Raw genomic sequence first — 17637 nt, 5'->3', positions numbered from 1 at the left:
CAGCTGGCTCGTCAGCTCCCGTGACGTCATTAAGGCGGTGCCCAACCAGGTTCTGCGCTGCTGAGAGGATGAGGGCTGCAGCATCCTCCGGGGGCAAGTCCTGCTGTCAGCACCTGCCGGTGTGTACAGGGCCCAGGAGCCCATGGCGCATGGATCAACGCGGAAACGCCATCTTTCAGGCCGCTATCCCTATATTGGAGGAGGGAGAGCTTTCCAGAAATAGACATATAAGAGGATGAAGCAAAGGTCAAGGGAGGGTACAGGGGACACAACCCCAAAATGTAGACAGTAAAGTAGTTATTATTATTTAATAATTATAATATTCAGAAATGTAACTAGAAGAGGCAGGGCCCTAGAGCAGACTTCTGCATGGGGCCCCTTCTTCCCCATTAAAAATTACATACATTTTTGTACACTCACACGTTTATACAATCACACACATTTATATACTTCTATACATACAGTTATACACACATTTATATACACTATTACACACATGTATACACTTATATATACATATATTTATATACACGCACATACACTCTTACACACATTTATATACAATCTTACACACATTTATGCACTCATATATATATATACATACATTTATATGCACATACATTTATATGAGTATTTAACAGGTGTCTGCGCTGGGATTGTGTCGCACCCGATCGTTTTTTGGCGCAGCTGCGCTGGCTTCCATGTGACACAAATTGGGGGGCCTGTCGTTGGATGATCAGACGGATTCGCACTGAGCGGAGGATTTAAGTTTAAAATTGTGTCAAAATCCCAAGCACTTACATGCACCACATAAAAGATGGTGAACTGTCAGACCTGAGCGGGGAAGCGACACATGCAGGATATCGTGCGCACAATCTTAGTGTATCGCGGCACAGTGCATTATCGTCGGACAACGGACTTTCGGTAAACTCCAGTGGACGGTTATGTAAATGTGCCCCATTGTTCTGTATAATGTGCAGCATATGTATATAATGTGCACATCCACCATTCTTTAGTGTGGCAGGTCGGGTGGCCGGGCCCCCTGAAACCCGGGGCACCATAGCAGTTTCTATGGCTTCTACCCCTGTAGTTACACTCTGATTTTAAACCACATTAATTCTATGAGGTTGTATGTTTGGAAAGGGCTCAAATACATAGAGATTAGAGATGAGCGAACATACTCGTCCGAGCTTGATGCTCGTTCGAGCATTAGCGTACTCGTAACTGCTCGTTGCTCGGACGAATACTTCGCCCGCTCGAGAAAATGGCATCTCCCGCCGTTTTGCTTTTTGGCGGCCAGAAACAGAGCCAATCACAAGCCAGGAGACTCTGCACTCCACCCAGCATGACGTGGTACCCTTACACGTCGATAGCAGTGGTTGGCTGGCCAGATCAGGTGACCCTGGGATAGACTAGCCGCTGCCCGCGCTGCTCGGATCATTTTGTGTCTGGATGCCGCTAGGGAGAGAGCTGCTGCTGGTCAGGGACAGCGTTAGGGTGCTAGTAGATTACTGTTAGGCAGGAGTGATTCTACAAGAACCCAACAGCCCTTCTAAGGCCCCTTCTACACTGGCGTTTTTCACGCGCGAGTTCTGCGCGTGCATTTGACGCTCAGAACTCGCATTGCACTCTGTCCCATTGTATTCAATGGGTCTTTCTCCATTTGCGTGGTTTTCAACGCGCGTGCTTGCGTTCGTTTGCACGCGCGTCAAAATCGCAGCACGCTCTATTTTTGCGAGTCACGCGCAATTTTCACGCACCATTCAAGTCTATGGAGATGCATCAAGAACGCATTGCACTCGCAATCATTGCAAGTGCAATGCGAGTGCAATGCGTTTTTAACGTAAGGGTTGCTAGGTGACCCGAATAACATTATTTCCCCTGCTCGCGAACGATCATTTAATTAATAAAACACAGTGAAGAACAGTGAAGAATAGAATAAAATCATTGTACACAGTGTACACAGTGACCACAGGATCATTTAAGATAAAAACACAGTGCAGAACACAGTGCAGAATAGATTACAGATGTTCGGCACATCTGCTTACTTGTCGGGAGATACGCGCGGAACGGCGCGAACAAAATAGCATGTGAAGAACAATATATATGTGTGAAGAAGACATTGCAGATGTATGGAAACATCTGCAATGTGTTCTTTACACACATATATATTGTTCTTCACATGCTATTTTGTTCGCACCGCTCCGCGCGTATCTCCCGACAAGTAAGCAGATGTGCCGAACATCTGTAATCTATTCTGCACTGTGTTCTGCACTGTGTTTTTATCTTAAATGATCCTGTGGTCACTGTGTTCACTGTGTACAATGATTTTATTCTATTCTTCACTGTTCTTCACATCTGCTAAATTGTCGGGAGATAATATACGCGCGGAACAGTGAAGAATAGATCGCCGATGTTTGCAAATTATAAGAAGACATTATTTTTCAATTAAATAACACATTTTAATCCCAAACCATGGTCCCTTTGAAATATGCTCGAGTCTCCCATTGAATCGTGCGTCAAAAATGCGCCGAAAACGCAACAAAAACGCAAATTACTCTTTAGGAAAAATGGAACAAAAACGCAGCAAAAACGTCAGTTTTTCACGCATTGCACCCGCACGTGAAACGCAACGCTAGTGTGCAAGAGGCCTTAGGGCTACAATAACGTTATACTTTTTTTTTTTATTTGCTTGTGGCTGGGCTTGCTGGCACTAGTAGTGCAGCTAGTACCATATTGTGAGGAATTTGCAGGGGGACTTGCTACCGTTGTGTTTAGCTCTTAGTGACACACATATCCACCTCAAACACCGAAGTGGGACAATTTATTAGGGGTTTGATTAGAATTAGGCAGAGTCTGCTGATTTATTTTTTTTTTAGCTGTATTTCATTTTATAGCTCAAACTCATCTTGCAAAGCAGTGTGCTCTCATTGTAGGCTACAAAATAGCCATAGGAGAACCCCAACGGCTTACTTAGGCCTACAATAGCGTTATTTTTTCCTTTTTTTTGTTTGCTTGTGGCTGGGCTTGCTGGCACTAGTAGTGCAGCTAGTACCATATTGTGAGGAATTTGCTGGGAGACCTGCGACCGTTGTGTTTAGCTCTTAGTGACACGCATATCCACCTCAAACACCGAAGTGGGACAATTTATTAGGGGTTTGAGTAGAATTAGGCAGAGTCTGCTGATTTATTTTTTTTTTTACCTTTATTTCATTTTATAGCTCAAACTCATCTTGCAAAGCACAAAATCCAGTTGTGTGCTGTCAGTGTAGGTTAGAAACTAGCCATAGCAATAGGATAGCATCGTTTTGTTAAAAAAAATAAAAAACTAAAAAAAAATAAACACAAAATTTTTTTTTTTTCAAGTTTACACTTTAATTTGGAAAATGTTTAACCCAAGGGCTAGGGGTAGAGGACGAGGGCGTGGACGTGGGCGTCCAACTACTGCAGGGGTCAGAGGCCGTGGTCCTGGGCGGGGTGAGACACCACCTGCTGATGGGGGAGCAGGGGAACGCCGCAGAGGTACACTCCCTAGGTTCATCATGTCTCAAGTTACTGGGACTCGTGGTAGAGCACTGTTGAGGCCAGAACAGTGCGAAGAGGTGATGTCGTGGATTGCGGACAATGCTTCTAGCCATTTGTCCACCAGTCAGTCTTCCACGCAGTCCACCCATGTCACCGAAATCGGCACTCCTCCAGCTCCTCCACCTCAGCCTCCTTCCCCCCAGTCTGCCCCCTCCCAGGAAAATTTGGCATTTGAAGCGGCATACTCTGAGGAACTGTTTTCTGGACCCTTCCCCCAGTCACAAACCACTTGTCCTGCTGCTGAGCTATTTTCCGATGCCCAGGTTTTCCACCAGTCGCAGTCTGTGGGTGATGATGACATTATTCACGTAGTGGAAGAAGTGTGTAAAGAGGTGTCGGACGATGAGGAGACACAGTTGTCAGACAGTGGTGAAGTTGTTGTCAGGGCAGGAAGTCCGAGGGGGGAGCAGACTGAGGGATCGGAGGATGATGAGGTGACAGACCCAAGGTGGGTTGATAGGCCGGGTGAACACAGTGCTTCTGAGACGAAGGCGAGTCCTATAGACGAACAGGTTGGAAGAGGCAGTGGTGGGGCCAGACGGAGAGGCAGGGCCAGAGCTGGTGCATCAGCGCCAAATGTTGCCCGTAGTCAAGCTCCCGTGGCGAGGGCTAGATTTTCAGAAGTCTGGAGGTTCTTTAAAGAAACACCGGATGACCGACGGACTGTGGTGTGCAACCTTTGCCAAACCAGGATCAGCAGGGGTTCCACCACTACTAGCTTAACTACCACCAGTATGCGCAGGCATCTGAATGCTAAACACCCCACTCAATGGCACCAAGCCCGTTCACCTCCGGCTGGGCACACCACTGCTCCTTCCCCTGTGTCATCTGCTAGTCAGCCCCCTGCCCAGGACCCTGGCCCAAACACCTCCCGTGCGAAAACCCCATCTTCGCCTCCACAATCCTCCACAGCATCCACCAGCGTTCAGCTCTCCATACCCCAGACGCTGGAGCGCAAAAGGAGGTATAGCGCAACCCACCCACACGCCCAAGCCCTCAACGTCCACATCTCCAAGTTGCTTAGCCTGGAGATGCTGCCCTATAGGCTGGTAGAGACCGAGGCCTTTCGAAACCTCATGGCGGCGGCCGCCCCTCGGTATTCGGTCCCCAGCCGCCACTACTTTTCCCGATGTGCCGTCCCAGCCCTGCACAAGCACGTGTCAGAGAACATCCTCCGTGCCCTGACCAACGCCGTTTCTGACAAGGTCCACCTGACCACGGACACGTGGACGAGTGCTGCCGGGCAGGGCCACTATATATCGCTGACGGCACATTGGGTTAACTTGGTGGAGGCTGGGACCGAGTCTGACCCTGGGGCTGGTCATATACTGCCGACGCCGAGGATTGCGGGGCCTACCTCGGTCCAGGTCTCAAAGGCCTACTATGCCTCCTCCTCCTCCCACCCCTCCTCCACCTCCTCCTCTGAATTACCATCCGTGGGCATGGCGCCATCAGTCTGTAGCTCTAGGCACAGCAGCAGTGCCATCGCTAAGCGACAGCAGACGGTGCTCAAACTGCTGAGCCTAGGCGATAAAAGGCACACCGCCCAAGAGTTATTACAGGGCATCACGGCGCAGACTGATCTGTGGCTGGCACCGCTGAACCTGAAGCCAGGCATGGTTGTGTGTGACAACGGCCGTAACCTGGTGGCAGCTCTGCAACTCGGCAGACTGACACATGTGCCATGCCTGGCCCATGTGTTAAATCTCATAGTTCAGCGTTTCCTCAAGACATACCCCAATCTGTCTGATTTGCTCACGAAGTTGCGCCGCATCTGTGCGCATTTCAGGAAGTCCAGCACAGATGCTGCCACTCTCAGGGCAGCGCAGCGCCGCCTCCAACTGCCCGCTCACCGACTGTTGTGTGACGTGCCCACGAGGTGGAATTCAACACTAACCATGTTATCCAGAGTTTACCAGCAGCGCAGAGCGATTGTAGACTGCCAGATGTCAACTTCCACCAGAACTGTTAGTCAGGTCAGTCCGCTTCCTCAAGTCTACAATGAGGAGCGCTTCTACTATACAAGCGGACCCCGCTCTCCCCTTAAGCGCCTAGCCTGCATAGCAGCTTTTGAAACCCTTTCTTAACTTGCATACTGTGTCTGAAGAAGGTCAGTGATTGACCGAAACGTCACTTAAATACAACTGTGTGCAAAAATAAAAAATAAAAAAATTCAAATTCATAATCAGTGTGACTGGATTCCGTACTATAATGTTTGAATGGGATTGGGACCCTATCCAGAGCACCTGAACAGCTATACCTAAAGGTGTGCGATACAACTCCTATACGAAAATACAATGAGGAGTGGACATTAACTGAAATTGAACATACACTATAGGGAAGGGGAGAAAAAAAGGGGTAATAAAGATTGTCAGTGCAAAGAGTAATTAGCCTTCCCTGTAATACACCTCATGGGGCTTGTTGGAAAACATTGATCAGAACCTATCTTTCAACCCCCAAACAAAGAGGGGTGAAAAAAACCAACATAAACAGCCGAAAAACGTTGATAATAGTACAAAGTATAAATTTTATTGGGTCAAATGACAACAACAGTGGTTAAAAGTGAACCCACTGAGAGGGGACACAAGCAAGAGTTGCATCGCAGTCAACTGATCATAACACCTAGATGAATGGTATGTAAAGGCAACAATGGCCAAATGGGGGTGTAAAAACAGTCATAATGGGAAGCGTGGAAAATAGAGAATTGGTAACCTAATCAATACATAAGAACCTTGTGACGAGCTTACCCATATTGTGATCGTTGCCCAGGATAGCAGCAACCCCGACGCGCGTTTCGGCTGATGGAACAGCCTTCGTCTGGGGGTGTGATCAACAGGGCGACGAGCCAGATTTAAAAAGGAACCAGGAGCCAATCAAGCAGCAGAGTTCAGTCATGTGGTGGAAAGTAAGATGGCGCTGAAGTGTCGCGAGATCTCATGGAAGCCGTCGGATGTGAGTGCCGTGGATTGTCCGTGGTGAGGCGCGCGTGCGCAAAAACAAGAGTGCGACTAATGTGAGCATGCGCACAAAACGTCTGTAGTGCTGAAATGCGGAGCGTGCGCAAAAAAACTTTTTTTCGGGGTTGCTGCTATCCTGGGCAACGATCACAATATGGGTAAGCTCGTCACAAGGTTCTTATGTATTGATTATTAGGTTACCAATTCTCTATTTTCCACGCTTCCCATTATGACTGTTTTTACACCCCCATTTGGCCATTGTTGCCTTTACATACCATTCATCTAGGTGTTATGATCAGTTGCCTGCGATGCAACTCTTGCTTGTGTCCCCTCTCAGTGGGTTCACTTTTAACCACTGTTGTTGTCATTTGACCCAATAAAATTTATACTTTGTACTATTATCAACGTTTTTCGGCTGTTTATGTTGGTTTTTTTCACCCCTCTTTGTTTGGGGGTTGAAAAATGAGGAGTGGACGTGGATGTCTGATATCTGTCAGGTGCTGAGTAACTTTGAGGAGTCAACACAGATGGTCAGTGGTGATGCCGCCATCATCAGCCTCACCATCCCGCTGCTTGGCCTGTTGAAAAACTCTCTGGTCAGCATGAAGTCGGAAGCTTTGCGCTCGTCACAAGAGACGGGGGAAGAAGATTCCCTTGTTGATAGCCAAAGCACCCTCAGGTCTGTTTCTCAGCGCATATCGGAGGAGGTGGAGGAGGATGAGGAGGAAGAGGAGGAGAATGTTGGCGAGACAGAAGAGGGGACCATTGTTCAGTCCTTCACTGTTCAGCGTGTATGGGCAGAAGAAGAGGAGTTGGAGGAGGAGGAAATGGACAGTCAGGCCAGTGAGGGGAGTGAATTCTTGCGCGTTGGGACTCTGGCGCATATGGCAGATTTCATGCTAAGCTGCCTATCCCGTGACCCTCGCGTTCAAAGAATTTATTCCAGCACCGATTACTGGGTATTCACTCTCCTGGACCCACGGTACAAGCAAAATCTTTCCACTCTCATCCCTGGAGAGGAAAGGAGTGTGAGAATGCATGAATACCAGCAGGCCCTGGTGCACAAGCTGAAACAGTATTTCCCTTCTGACAGCGCTAGCGGCAGAGGGCGTACTTCTGCGGGACAAGTAGCGAGGGAGAGTAGGCGACCAGGCAGCTTGTCCAGCACTGGCAGGGGTACGCTTTACAAGGCCTTTTCCAGTTTTATGTCACCCCAGCAAGACACTGTCACCTGTCCCCAGTCTCAGCAGAGCTGATCTTTACAGAAAGATGGTGAGGGAGTACGTAGCTGACCATACCATCGTCCTAAATGATCACACAGCTCCCTACAACTACTGGGTTTCAAAGCTGGACATGTGGCACGAACAGGCGCTGTACGCCTTGGAGGTTCTTGCCTGCCCTGCCGCTAACGTGTTGTCCGAGCGGGTTTTCAGTGCAGCTGGTGGCATCATCACCGATAAGCGTACACGCCTGTCGACTGACAGCGCTGACAGGCTGACGCTTATTAAGATGAATAAAGCCTGGATTTCTCCGCATTTCCATTCTCCACCAGGTGAAAGAAGCTGAACCTGAATAATGTATGCACTCCTCCTCCTCATTGTCCTCCTTCTCCTCCTCTTTGTACACTAAAGCAGAGGAAACTGGCTATTTTTTTGCCAGGGCCAACTGGCTCTGGCTATAGTACTCTATGTATTTAATTTTTCTGGAGGGCCAACTACCCTGTCCTCTGTTTTAAACAATTTTTGGGAGTGCCACATACAGGCACTCAATCTATGTAATTTTTCTGGAGGACCAGCTACCTGCTCCTCTGGTTTGAAAACTTTTTTGGACTGCCACATACAGGCACTATCCAAATTAAATTGTCTCCATAGCAGCCTCCACACGTCGTCTTTTTAGCTGCCTTCACACGTTGTCTCCATTGCTACCTCCACACGTCATCGCCATAGCTGCCTCCAAAAGTAGTCCATATAGCTGCCTCCATACATGGTCCCCTTATCAAACGAGCTGTGTCAGGCAGAATTTTGGATTGTTTTCATGGCTTCCATGTTAACTTTGTCACCACCCTGCTGTGTAATCCACAAAATATACTGGCAAACTTTTATCATTTACCAATATTATTTCAGCGCTTCTTGCGCATCTGTTTACATTCCCCTCACCCGCCATAACCCAAACTTATAAGAACGCTACTACACTTGATCTTATACAAAAGGTTCTTAGAAGTGCTGTTTGGGGAGTAGCCTAGAGACAGGGGCTTGGATTGGCGAAAGCTCGCCTGGCAGCGGAGTGCCAGCTCCATCCCAAGTTCCAACTAACATAGTTTTAACTGCAGCACCTTTAATCTACTACTAGTTCACTGCCTCCATACATGGTCCCCTTATCAAACGAGCTGTGTCAGGCAGAATTTTGGGTTGTTTTCATGGCTTCCACATCAAACTTGTTAACTTTGTCGCCACCCTGCTGTGTAATCCACAAAATATACTGGCAAACTTTTATCATTTACCGATATTATTTGAGCGCTTCTTGCTCACCTCCTTTGGTTCCTCTCTGCCACCCATTGGTTTTAAGCCTGAGTCCATTTGGGGTATGTTGCCAAGACACTCTCTAGCCTGCCGCTGCTGCCACTGCCTCTGCATAGTCCCCTATAGTGTCAGGGTCAATTATTGGATGTTTTAGATGCTATCTAGCCTCATTCGGTCACTCTGTCATTGCCATGCTGTTGCCCATAGTTTTGGCATAATGGTGCGATTAAGCAGCCTCAGAGGCATCCATGCATGCTGCCCCTGCTGTTTCCTGTCCATTTCCGTGGTGTTTCCATCCTTTTCTGAGGTTCCCAGGTGCTTGGCCAAGCTTCCCTGTGCAGATCCTTGGTCCCCTTGGGAAAAGTTTGTCTCGAATAACGAGTACCCGAGCATTTTAGTGCTCGCTCATCTCTAATAGAGATGTCAAGTTACCAAGTGTGTATGTTATCCCTTATCCACAGGATGTGACTGCTGGGACCTCCATACCGATAATTATTTTGCAACTAGTCAGTGGAACGGTGAGATGAGTATGCATCTTAGTGCTCCATTGAATACTACGATAGTGCTGAAGATCCAATTTCATGATCATGGAGGTCCCAGCTTTCCGGTACGTACTGACACTTGGAAGGGGTTAAAGGGAACCTGTCAGCAGAAATATACCTAATAAACCACTACCAGTATGTTGCCATGCAGCTGAACACCTTCCAGATGATGTTTCTTTTGTGGCCCGGGGTGACAGCATCCAGAAAATCAACTTTGAAGTAAGTGTAAATTTGTTGTATAAAGTCAAGAAGGAAGAGAGTTTACCACTGAAGTCAAGCTCTCTGTCTCAGAATGCCCCCTTCAGTGTAATTAATAGTCCTGCACCCAGAGACATCACTATCCAGATCTACTGAAGTCTGGTGTATGATGTAAGACACAGGAGGTGGTGTTCAAAGGCAGGGAGAGCTTGACTGTACTGTTAAACTCTCCGCCTCCTTGACTTTATGCTACCAATTTACATTTCACTTCAAAGTTGATTTTCTGGGTGAATTGTTTAGAGATGAGCCCCATACTTTCTCAAGCCTTGTCATACAAAATTATCAATGGACAATCCATGTGGGATTTTGTGATACTATATACCTTTTTTTACAGCTTTAGGGATAACAGCTTTATCAGATCTTTTGTGCTCATTTTTTTAAACCCAAAATACTGGAGTGGATGAGACTCTTTTACAACTATTAGGGTGCGGTCACACGTTGCAGTTAAAACTGCATCGCAATTAGTTTTGGGGTGGTTTTAGGTGGTATTACTTATTTTAATAAGTGAAAGACATCAAATCAACAGGTGAATGACATCTGTTGAACAGCTTTCTCCTTCAAAATCAAATTCACTCATTCAGTTCATGTCTTTCACCTGTGAAATTGACAAAACTGCACCAAAAACCACCTCAAAACTGATTGCGATGTAGTTTTAACTGTAATGTGTGACTGCAGCCTAAGGGCCCCATTTACCTAAATTATCACCCAAAATGAATTATCTATACAGTGTATCTCATCCCTCAAATAAAAAGCCCTCATATGTTTGCATTCCATGCCCGGCCGTTTGCCCATATAGCAATTAACCACCACATGTGGGGTATTGGTACACTCATGAGAAATTGGGTATCAATCTTTGCAGAGCACTTTATTTAATTCATTGTGAAAGTTACATTTTGAATGAATTAAATGAATGTATTTTCCCAGTTACTTCAGTCAGACCCCTCGTCACAGCAAGTGAGTAATGGAGAAGACGGCCGCGCATGACCGTTCTGCTCTATACAACTCAATGGAGCCACAGCAGCCCCCTAATTAATGAAATGTCATCAGAAGCAGACCCCCTTATTAATGATATGTCCAGCAGGCCCCCTAATAATGAAATGTTCACAGTAGGCTCCAATTAATGAAACGTCCAGCAGCAGCCCCCCTTATTGATGAAATGTCCAAAGCAGCAGAACCCTTATTAATGAAATGTCCAGCAGCAGCCCCCCGAAATGTCACGTGGCTTCCCCTTCTCCTTCCGCCTCCAAGCAGCCGTTAAAACAGAGAGATCCGTGCACTCTGCTGACTCACATTGTATCTGTCTATGTGCTCTTATAATCAATTACACACATTACTTACACATACAATTGATTCTTTTCCTCTCTCGTGGACCAGACAGAAGACTGCGGGCACCTATTGCTCACAGGCCTGTAAAACATTTGCAGAGGCCTGTACAGGGTCCTTTCTCAATCCTTATGTCATAAAAAGTTATAAACGGACAGCACCTTCCTCGTAGGATTTTTTTCTGATCTGCTTTATCAGGCCTTTTTCACTCAAAATAATTTAGTGGATGGGAAAGACTCTTTGCATCTATCTATCTATCAGACCTTTAAACATTAGGTCCTGCACTGGCTTCACCACCTTAACCTTCTCTATGTTCGTGGTCACTTGGACCATTTTAAGGAGGTAATCAGTATCTTTCAGTGCAGGGGCGTAACTTGAGGGGGTGCAGAGGATGCGGTCGCAACCGGGCCCAAGAGGCTTTGGGGGCCCATAAAGTCTCACTTTCCCATAAGAGAAGACTAGTTCTATGAACCAGGAAAATAATGGTAGGTTCAGAAGACTGGTTATTTATTTTGATGCTGGAAAAATTCTGCCAGGTGTACACCACCGATTGTTAACTGATTTAATTTAAAGGGAAAAGGGACTGGGAGAAGGAAAAGATGGCAGTAAAATTTAACTTTTATTATTACATTTAAAAATATTTTCTAATTTTTTAGAAGGAGTGAGTAGGAGTGGACCCCTGTTTGTTCTCCATATCAGCACTTCTTTTGCAACCTATGAGTGTTACAATTACAATATTTAAAAACACACTCTGGTTGATACAATCAGTGCTATGTTGCCAGTTAATTGTATCTACAGAACAAAGCAATACTGATCTAGAATTTAGATCTGTAGACCTGCGAACAAACAGGGGTCCACTCCTACTTACGAGGGGAATAACCCTCGCTCCTTGCCCTTTATCATCAATCTAATAAACTTGAAAAAAATGAGAAAATATTTTTAAATGTAATAATAAAAGTTAAATTTTACTGCCATCTTTTCCTTCTCCCAGTCCCCTTTCCCTTTAAATTAAAATAGTTCTATGAACCATACATTATAGTCGGGGGCCTGGCACAGACTTTGCACTGGGGCCCATCAGCATCAAGCTACGCCACTGTTTCAGTGGGAATACTGGTTGGAATACTGGTTTATTTTCCCAATCCAATTCCTCAGACAATGGCTATACATCACTGATATTGATTTGTCCCTCTTTGACTGAATCTCATATGTCGCTAATATAATTGGTTAATGAGGTACTGGGATTCTCAATATTTAATAGTGTAAATTGTAGGTTTGTAACCTTTTTTTAAGGGAACCTTTGACTTCCTCCTTTATCATAATCATAATCATGAAGGAGTCCAGGCAACCATCAGATTATTCAGATTCACAAGTTACCTCTTTATACTTTTTCATGATGGCTCTTTCTGTCTTCATTGCACCTATAGGCAACCACAAAAAGCTGTATAATGCAGACTGCAAGAAAAGAATTTGAAAAAGCAGGCTTACCACATAAGCAACTCATTCTCTTCTTCAGAAAGAATAATAGGAGGAAGCGGAGGAAGATCACAAATATTCAATCCAGGGATGTTGTCAGAACACTGTAATGCATCAGCTTGCCTGTGCACATTTTGGTTTTTAAATATTGTGCCCCCTCAGATGCGTCAGCCAGTAATCCTGTCATGAGGGCTGGATAACTTGCATCCAGTAAGATACACCATGCGAGGCAGGAGGGCTGTGGCGCACGTGGCGCGTGACCATGTGTGACATCCCCACAACTCTGATGCTGCTGCCCTGCATTCATAAGACAAGCCTGGCTTTCTGATCCTTTATGGTTGTTAGGCCTGCAGGAGTGACCACCACCACCACAATGATTGGGTTTTATGGTTTTAGATGTAAAAATGTTAATCTTCTTATGTATTTAATAATGAATGTTTGTAAATTTGTCAGAGAATTGCTTTGAGTTACATGTTACCTCTTGTTACCTCTGGTAATGTTGGTTCTGAAATAGTAGCAGGTAGTGACTTTTGGGCAAAGTTGCAATTTACCATATTATCCCTAAATACAGGCTTATAAAATATATAAAGTACCCAGTAGATAATATTGCATACCCTGCTATCTCGAAATTTATTGTATTATACACAGCAACCCCTTCGAATTATTAACCCCTTAATGCCAAAGCCACTTTTCACCTTCCTGACACGGCCCATTTTTTCAAATCAGCTCAGTGTCACTACAGGTGGTTATAACTTCGGAAAGCTTTAACATATCCAGGGGATTTTGAGAATGTTTTTTTTGTGACACTTTATATTTCATGTTAATTGAAACATTTTGGTGGTATGTTTTGCGTTTATTTCTGAAAAAAAAAACGATATTTGTTGAAAATTTTGAAAAATTCTTGATTTTCGAAATTCAAAATTTAAATGTTGATACCTAACATTTACTGGATGTCTACTTTATGTGGACAGGTTTTTTTATGCATCTTCTCATTTTTGTAGGATGTTATAGGGCTTTGAACTTTAGGTGCGATTTCTCACTGTCACGGGTGCCCCTGCGATCCACATCTCGGATCGCAGGCACACCCGTGCCCCTCTCCGTGGTGGCAGCCTGGACTCACTTACCTCTCTGCGTTCCTGCTCCCATCCCAGCTGGCCAGCACGCGTGTCTCCGGTCCCTAGGGCTGATTGGCGCTTTCCATTTCCCAGGTTTCTATTAAGACCGGCTGCTCCCAGCATCCCCCATCGGATCTTAGCGCTTCATTCCTATGAGAAAGCTTCCCTCTGTTATAGTTACCTATGTTCGGACCTCCTGTTGTGACCCCAGACCTGACCTTGACTTCGCTCCTTCACTGCCAGTCCTGACCTCGCTTCATTGCCGCCTGCCTTGACCATCTGCCTGTTCCTGACCACAAGACTGCCTAGTGCAGTGGTTCTCAACCTTTCTAATGCTGTGACCCCGCAATACAGTTCCTCATGTTGCGGTGACCCCAAACCATGTACAAGAATATAACTACTATAATACTGCCCCCCTATGTACAAGACTATAACTCCTATAATACTGCCCCCCTATGTACAAGACTATAACTACTATAATACTGCCCCCTATGTACAAGAATATAACTACTATAATACTGCCCCCTATGTACAAGAATATAACTACTATAATACTGCCCCTATGTACAGGAATATAACTACTATAATACTGCCCCCTATGTACAAGGATATAACTACTATACTACTGCCCCCTATGTACAAGGATATAACTACTATAATACTGCCCCCTATGTACAAGGATATAACTACTATAATACTGCCCCCTATGTACAAGGATATAACTACTATAATACTGCCCCCTATGTACAGGAATATAACTACTATAATACTGCCCCCTATGTACAGGAATATAACTACTATAATACTGCCCCCTATGTACAGGAATATAACTACTATAATACTGCCCCCTATGTACAAGAATATCACTGCCATAATACTGCCCCCTATGTAGAAGAATATCACTGCCATAATACTGCCCCCTAGTTCTAGTTCCCCCTCCCTCCTACCAAGGGTCGGCTCCAGGTTTTAGTAGGCCCCTGGGCGACAGAACCTCAGGGGGCCGCTTTGCAGTGAACTCACGTGACAGTATTTAAAATTCAGAATCCCAAACAGTCTCCTGTTCCCCGAAATATTCCCTAGTTTATCATCCCAAATAGCCGTATCATGGTCAGGGCAGTTTTGAGGTCATTTAACCAACAGGACGAGCCTAAAGATTTGTGCCCCTACCCTCTGCCAAGTAATAAAACTGAAGCTTCAACTCTGCAGAACCTCATAATACACCCCTGAGCTGCTGCAGAACCTCATAATACACCCCTGAGCTGCTGCGGAACCTCATAATACACCCCTGAGCTGCTGCGGAACCTCATAATACACCCCTGAGCTGCTGCAGAACCTCATAATACACCCCCTCAGCTGCAGCGGAACCTCATAATACACCCCCTCAGCTGCAGCAGAACCTCATAATACACCCCCTCAGCTGCAGCAGAACCTCATAATACAACCCCTCAGCTGCAGCGGAACCTCATAATACACCCCCTCAGCTGCAGCGGAACCTCATAATACACCCCCTCAGCTGCAGCAGAACCTCATAATACACCCCCTCAGCTGCAGCGGAACCTCATAATACACCCCCTCAGCTGCAGCGGAACCTCATAATACACCCCCTCAGCTGCAGCGGAACCTCATAATACACCCCCTCAGCTGCAGCGGAACCTCATAATACATCCCTGAGCTGCTGTGGATCTTCATAATACAAATCTCAGCTGCTGCGGAAACTCATAATACGCAGTTCAGCTACTGCAGAACCTCCTAATACACATCACTGCTGACACACAACCCTCTCTCCTTCTCATGTACATACAAACCAACAGGCAGTCACACATGCAGCAAGTATAGCTACATGCAGATACATACATACAAGCATGGAGGCAAACACACACACACTGACAGACAGACAGATACATACATACAGATACACATGCAGGCAAACACATCATCACACATACTGTACACTCACTATATGGATCAGTAATACACATCCATACATGTCACATACCATCACACTCCCTGTGGTGTCTGCAGCAGCCCTGGTATCACATAGATGAGTCTAAAGGCTTCTCCTCCTCCATCTCTTTGTCCCGATTTCTGAGCTGCCAGACTTCTGCTTTACTGCAGCTTCCCTAGTTTTCATCCCCCCTCCTGCCCCCAGTTTTGGTCCCCCCTGCTGCCCCCAGTTCTAGAACCCCCCCCCCCCCTCCTGCCCCAGTTCTAGTTCCCCCCTTTCTGCCCCCAGTTTTGGTGTCCACTCAATCCTGTGCTTCAAGTTCTAGTTTCTACTCACTATGAGCAGAGCAATCCTGTTCCGTGGGAGTCTGTATAGAGGAGAAGCCAGAGGGTCATGTGATGATGACATCACCAAAGGTCCTTAAGCTTCCTCTCTATAGAGCAGCCGGCAGGTCGCAGTGAGTGCTTATTGCACACATGTGTTTTGGTCATTCGACCCCCAGGTTGAGAACTGCTGGCCTAATGATTCTGTACCTTTGGCTGCCACTGCCGACAAGTCACATCTGTGGAACGACCTCCCGGCACTACGCCGCAGCAAGACCAACCTGCTTTGCGGCGGGCTCTGGTGAAGACCGGGTGCCACTTAGACTCTGGTCCCAGGTGTCGGCTTGTGTTACCATCCACGGTGGTCCAGGGGGTTCACTACCCCAGAAGCCTGACACATTTACATAAAAAACACAAAATCATGCTTTTGAGGCAACTGCTCGAATTTCAAGTCACTTTAAGAGGCTAAAATAAAAGTAAAACCCCATAAATTACCCCATTATAGATTGGGCCTAACTTGCTGATCAGAGGGTGTCTCAGTGCTGCTCCATAAGAGTATGTAGGAAAAGAAAATCGTAAATTTTGGTTTCCTTTCATCTTGTATTTTTTTGGGACCGTACAACATACACTAAAAATAACATATTGGGGGTCATTTACTAAGGGCCCGAATCGTGTTTTTATGGCGGGTTACCCGAATTTTTCCGTTTTGCGCCGATTTTCCCTGAATTGCCCCGGGTTTTGGCACACGCGATCGGATTGTGGTGCATCGGCGCTGGCATGCACGTGACGAAAATCGGGGGGCGTGCCCGAACGAAAACCCGACGGATTCCGAAAAAGTGTCACATTTTTTAAAAAAAAGTGTCGCTGGACATGCGCTTACCTGCACCCAGCAACGGATCGTGAACTCCGGCGGACATCGGCGGACTTCAGGGCACCAGCGACACCTGGTGGACGTCGGAAGAACTGCCTTCGTGAATCGCCGGAAGACCCGAATCCACCGCAGAGAATGTGCCGCTGGATCGCGAATGGACCGGGTAAGTAAACCTACACGGTGATATTTCATTTATATGGTTTTTTTAAATATATTTTTACAATTTTACTGAAGAAAAGGTAATATAGAGAAAATCTCAATTATATTCATATCACCATCTTTTCGGAGACATAACTTCAATATTTTCTAGTTGACAGAGCTGGTTTAGGGCTCATTTTTTACATGTTGAGTTGTCCTTTTCAGTGGTACCATTATGGCGCACATTCTGCTCCATACACAGAGAAAATATAGGACTTCTATGGTTACTTCCAGTGGATAGAAATTTGTCCATGGTTTGTGATGGACACAAGGGTGCACAAGCCATTACTATCATTAGTCTTGGTGATAAAAAAGTCTTGTGCAGCTGCCTGTCCATCATATGACCAGGGACAAAGTTATATCCACTGGAAATAAACATATAAGCTTCCTATAGAAAAACAGGAAGCAGAGATCTAGAAATAGTGAGGAAATGATAAATAAAGTATATTGGAAAATTATATAACTTTTCATTAACCAAACTATGTCATATGTTTGCTGAAAGTGGACAACTCCTTTAAGCAATATTGT

General features: G+C 45.8%; 1 long non-coding RNA gene across 1 annotated transcript; it reads left to right on the top strand.

Moving 5' to 3' along the window:
* Positions 1 to 4: 4 nt before the first annotated feature.
* On the top strand, positions 5 to 13522 carry LOC140133390 (uncharacterized). The gene is made up of 3 exons (XR_011855884.1): positions 5 to 246; positions 9523 to 9668; positions 12609 to 13522. It is a non-coding gene; the product is annotated as an uncharacterized lncRNA (long non-coding RNA).
* Positions 13523 to 17637: the final 4115 nt, after the last annotated feature.

This window comes from Engystomops pustulosus, chromosome 5, assembly GCF_040894005.1.
Source record: "Engystomops pustulosus chromosome 5, aEngPut4.maternal, whole genome shotgun sequence".
NCBI lineage: Eukaryota > Metazoa > Chordata > Amphibia > Anura > Leptodactylidae > Engystomops > Engystomops pustulosus.
The sequence above is the reverse complement of the archived record's forward strand: the minus strand, read 5'-3'. Positions and strand labels throughout refer to the sequence as shown.